Source organism: Cannabis sativa, chromosome 1 (genome assembly GCF_029168945.1).
Source record: "Cannabis sativa cultivar Pink pepper isolate KNU-18-1 chromosome 1, ASM2916894v1, whole genome shotgun sequence".
Lineage (NCBI taxonomy): Eukaryota > Viridiplantae > Streptophyta > Magnoliopsida > Rosales > Cannabaceae > Cannabis > Cannabis sativa.
The window spans coordinates 52,400,414-52,406,260 of record NC_083601.1 but is presented as its reverse complement, the minus strand read 5'-3'; the positions used below and the strand labels follow the sequence as shown (position 1 = coordinate 52,406,260).

The 5,847-nt window shown below is 33.1% G+C and overlaps 1 pseudogene; it reads right to left on the bottom strand.

The window, feature by feature from the left end:
• Nucleotides 1–3,436: 3,436 nt before the first annotated feature.
• LOC115712509 (glyoxylate/hydroxypyruvate reductase HPR3-like) lies at nt 3,437–5,519 on the bottom strand (annotated as a pseudogene).
• Between the last annotated feature and the right edge of the window lie 328 nt (nt 5,520–5,847).

The following is a 5,847-nucleotide window of genomic DNA, read 5'->3' as shown; positions in this document are numbered from 1 at the left end:
AAGTTGGCAAGAAATGGGAAGTAACCGAAATGAAGAAAAGGTGGTGGCTTTTATAGGCAAAAATACATGAGGAACATGCGTCATCACCTACCAATCGGACGCGCGGGGGGGGGGGGGGGGAAGCGCACGATTCAAATGCTCAAAGATCAACGGACCAGATTGATTTACAATAAAGGGCGGTGGAAACGCTTGAGTATCCGTCTGACACCATTAATGCGCTGTATCAATCAATGGGCGCGAAACGAATCGACCTCTACAAAAAGTGAATCGCTGCATTAAAAGCCATCATTAAATACACCCTCACGCGCTCAAAGCTCGTGCCAGGAAACCGAGGAGTCAACCGGAGGCACTTGAGCAAGCCTTGTTTCATTTTTCAAATAAACAAGGCTTGGGGGGTAAATGTTGCCCCTGATTTTGCCCAATATACGTGGACCAACCAGACAAGGACACGTGGATCAAGCAATTCACAATATTTGCTAAGTGTTCATGCCATAAGGTAGCATCCGGGACGTGGCCCCGGAGAAGGCATATGGAACTCCATATGCTCCTGGAAGCTCATATAACGCTAAGGCATCTCCGCGAGGTGTCAGGCTTCTCCTGAGTAATCAAGTCGCATTAAATGCCGCATGGGAGGAAGCGTGTTGGGACTGCTACACGCAATAAAGTCTGACGGCACAACCTCCAACCAGCAGCGGTACAGTAATGATCATTTAAGTCTAGCGACGGCTACACTGTGAAGAGTCACGTCAATCAAAAGGCAAAAAGGACATTCCACATAAAAACCCTACAGCACCTAGGGATTTGACCATGCATTACCCATGGTATATTCATTGGGAATACCCAACTTTATGGATACTTACAGATACACTTGTAAGGACAATTCTAGGGATTACCCCACCAAAAACACTATAAATACCCCCCTCAAAGCTCATTAAATGGGATCGAGAATCTTAGGCTGCATATAAGCAAGTAGAGTAAATACTCACCAAGAACATTCTCTGTATTTATAAGGGTGAAATTCTCCCAGATATATTCTTTGCATTAAAGACATCCACAAATAACAAAGACTCGTGGACTAAGGCTCATTAACGCTCCAACCACGTAAAAATCTTTCTCTCACTTTCTTACAGCTCAGTAATTTTATAATATTTTATTAGTTGCCGAAAATCTCGATCAACAGAAACAAATATCATAAAAAATGGAAACAACTCACATTGAGAAAAGGAAACACCAAAATTGAAACAATGTAACCTCTAAATGTGAAATAGAAACAACTAGCCTTTAACCTCAAAAATTGAAACAACTAACATTAAAAATGGAAATAATTTAAACTCGAAATAGAAATAATTAGCATTTAATCTCATATATATATATATATATATGTGTGTGTAAAATAGAAACAAATATCATAAAAAATAGAAACAACTCACATTAAAAAATGTAAACAATTCAATCTCGAAAAAAAAAATTCATTTAACCTCGAAATAGAAACTATAGTATATGAAATAGAAAAAACTACCATTTAACTTCATATATTTGAAATGAAAACAAATATAATAAAAAGTGAAAACAACTCACATTGAAAATGGAAACAATTTAACCTTGAAAAATAGAAATAATTTAACCACGAAATGGTTATTATAGTTTATGAAATGGAAACAAGTAACATATAACCCTATATATGTGAAATGAAAACAAATATCATAACAAATGAAAACAACTCACATTAAAAATAGAAACAATAATAATAATAATAATAATAATAATAATAATAATAATAATAATAATAATAATAATAATAATAATAAGTTGTACAAAATGAGATTCAAATTAAAATTTGGCTGAAGCGGATTTCATTGCTTTTGCTGAGAATGTGGGTGGCATGCTAGAGTTTCAAGAGCCTAACAACTACAATATAATATGGAAGCAAGGAAAAGCAATCTTTAGCCATGAATGGGACGGATTTGTTTTAGTTGATATGTAAACCAAGAAATAAAAAAGAATTATTGGGTTCAAGTGGGTTTTGGTATTCATTCCCATATAAACTCTAATCCACTTGTCAAACCAAACTGAGACAAATGCTTTGTCCCATCATCACATATAACTCAGTAAATTTTCAAATCTAATGGCATATATGAGCACAAGTCTTATTCATGACTTTGGAATGAATGAATGATCATAACATTTCTATATGAGCATACTAACAATTTGCATTTGATCTTACATATATAAATATAAAAAACAAATATCATTAAAAAAATATATGTAAAATAAAAACAAATATCATAAAAAATGGAAACAACTTATATTAAAAACGGAAATAATTTAACCTACAAAATGGACACAGCATAATCTTAAAATGGAAACAACTAGCATTATGTGTGTATGAAATGGAAACAAATAGCATTATGTGTGTGAGAGTGTTTAATGGAAGCAATAAAATAGAAAAAATTTAACCTTGAAATATGGAAACCATTTAACCTCAAAATTATTTAACATTGAAATGAAAACTATAGTTTGTGAAATGGAAACATTTTAAACTGAAAAAATAGAAACAATTAAACATCAAAATGGAAACAATTCAATATCAAAATAGAAATTATATGAAATGGAAAACAATGTCATTGAAATAAAACCATTTAATCATGAAATGGAAACAACTAACCAACCAAATAGAAACAACTTTCATTAATGGAAACTATTAACCAACCAAATGAAAACCAATTCTTAATTCTGTTAAGTCGCATTTGATTGGAAGGAATGAAATAGAATGAAAAGTAAACAAGTTTTATTCTATTCCTTTATTTGATTTTATTTTAAAGTATTGAAATGTCGTTTTTATTCTAGTTATATTTTTACTTCTTGCAACCAAACATCACCAAATGAGTATTTGTTATAAGAATTTAACTTAGAGAGAGTAAAGTTAAAATAAAGACTTGGAAGAAATATGAAACTCATACGTTTGAGAGAATTAACATTACTACCTTATTAATTTAAAAAGTGAAACTTAATTGAAAACACAAATTCATCAATTCCAAGTATCATACCAAACGCCCCATTAGTCTATTCTTATGTATTTAATTTCCTTAACTTGTTAGCTAGTCTTACGTGCAAGAGTTTTACTCTCCAAAATCTGTTGCAAAGATTCTTATATTGCCTATATAAAGACTGTACATAATCAATGAAAAAATCGAATCACTTTTCCAAATCTTATATATTACGTTAAACTTTTTAGGATTTAGGGAAAATCCAGAGCACTGCCTGCACTAGACCTTGTCACTTGTTTACAAATAACAAATGCTAATTAGTGATTTCGTTCATTTTAATTAGCGAAACATAATAATAATCCATACGTATTGGGAAAGAAAAACAATCAAGAATGTAAGTTTTACACATCATGTATGATGGAATTTTGGGTCTTTCTACAAGCAACAGGTTTCTTTTCAAAATATGGTTGTAACTTGTACTGTGAATAACTAAATTAGCTGATATACATAGTACATAAACTGGAAACGATCATTCAGTTGATAATCAATTTGTTGTTCTGGAACCACACATGACAGACAAACTGTGTCATTTATACAAATGATCTTCTATACTGCAAAAACAATAACCATAGGCACCTGGCTTTCCTATTTATTTTGAAGGACCACATAATATTAATATGAACAAATGTCAAATATTTAAGACCATCATTGCCCCACCCACTTATGCATATATACCATTCTGCTCATCAAAGTCTTAAGCATCCACCTTGTTTCTAGTCCTTCTATAATGCATGTAAACATATTTTAACTAGATGGATCATGTTCCTCCTCACTAGTTAGCACTTCCACAAATCTATTACAGACTAACCTGAACAAATAATAGATTAAATCCAGAAGCTCATATTGTCAAAAAGCCTTCTTTTCATGGTTCAATATTTCATCTTTCATCAAATGAATATTTCAGAATCCTGCAGTTGAGGAAAAGAAGGGATCAGGGAACATTATATGGATGCTAAAAACTAATAAAGCAGAGTCACTTCTACAATTATATATATAGCTAAAAATGTTTAAACCAATGATATAAGAAAATAGGCAACTTACTAGGGATTGGTCACTGGAGTTAATAACGGTTCATTGAAGAAGAAAGCCTCCAGGTTGGCAATCATAACTGAAGCAGCCTTCTCAAAAGACTCTGGAGTAAGTACAGCAGCGTGTGGAGAAAGAACACAACATTATCCAATTGGAACAGCTCTTCAGGAACATTTGAGGCATTATCATTTTCAAACACATCCAAACCAGCTCCTTTGATATATTCTCCTACCAAACACCTCACCAATTCCTTCTCATTAATAAGAGCACCACGCCCAACGTTAACAATCACTCCCTCCTTTCCCAAAGTAGAAAGAACTTCCTTGTTAACCATATGGTATGTTTCATCTGTCAAACTACAGCACAAGATGATAATAACGTTATTTTCAGCAAGTTCTTTAACATTAGAATAAAAAGAGTATGTAATGGAGGGTTTTTTGCTCTTTGAGTTGTAAGAGATTGTGCAACCAAATGTCTCAAGCCCTTTACCAACTTCACAGCCTATGCTCCCCAATCCAACAATTCCAACACGCTTTCCTCCCAGCTGAAATTTATAACCCTGATTCTTCTTATTAAATTATTATTTTGCAATGATAAAAAAACATAATGTGATACAACCTACAAAATCTAAATATGCCTAAAAGAAAAAGTGGGATTTTATCTAAATATCTTATTCTTGGCTAATCAGAGACTTAATTCTAAGCAATTGTAAATAGTAATTTGAATTGACAAAGTGGAGTTAGCAAAATTCGGTTTGAAAAATCCTTAAATAGTTTGATAAATTCTTAGCTTTTGTTAAATTACAGTAATAAAATATATGGAATATTCTTAACTATTGCATTTTTCCCCCAAAAAAAAAAAAAGTAGTAGTGCTTACCTTGTGACTTGTGAGGAAGAGGAAAATCCCCTTTGACTTTCCAGAACCCATGTCTGATGTAGCAATCGGAGGCAGCTTTCCTAAGCACATCAATCAATAAACCCACGACCATATTAGCCACATCTTTCGAGTAAGCGTTCCCAACATTGGCCACCGAAACCACTCGGGCAAGTCGACCTGATTGACGCCCGCACTGGAAGTCACCACCATTCGCAGTGCTCGAAGCAGTTGGAGTAGGTCGGCGTTGACGGAGGTGGCGTGGCTGGCAATCATCGCTCGGACTGAGATTGCATTTCTCTTCAGAAACTGGTCCAGAGGTAGCTCCGACTCCAACACTTTCACCAATCGAAACTTTTGATCAAACAATGGCAATAAAATAATGGGTAGCGTCTTTACAATCAGTAGGAGTTGGGGCTGATCGTTTGGAAGAGCCATTGAATTTGAAGAGGAAAGAGGAGAGTAAAAACCATAAATTTAGCAACAAAAGCGAAGAGGAAGGAGGAGAGTAAAAATGAATTTGAAAAGTCAATATTTATGTAAATAAAGATTTATAGAATTAAAAATTTTAAAAAGAGAACGTAAAAATGGAAAAAAGTGGTACGTAATTTCCCTAAATTTTATATTTTTTAACAATTAACTACGTGTCAAGTTTTTAATAGTTCACGTGATATTAAAATTATTTTACAATATAAAAAATAATTTAAAAATTATCAAAATAAAAAATATATATCTTATTTATATTTTTCTTTTCTTTTCCTTTTTTTTCTTTTTCATCTGAACTAATTAAGAAAATATATATTCTTGACACTCTCTCTCTCTCCCGATTTCTGATCATCTTCATCTTCTCCATGAAGCGTAGCTAGCTGCCGCCATTGCAATATCTTCTCCTTGAAA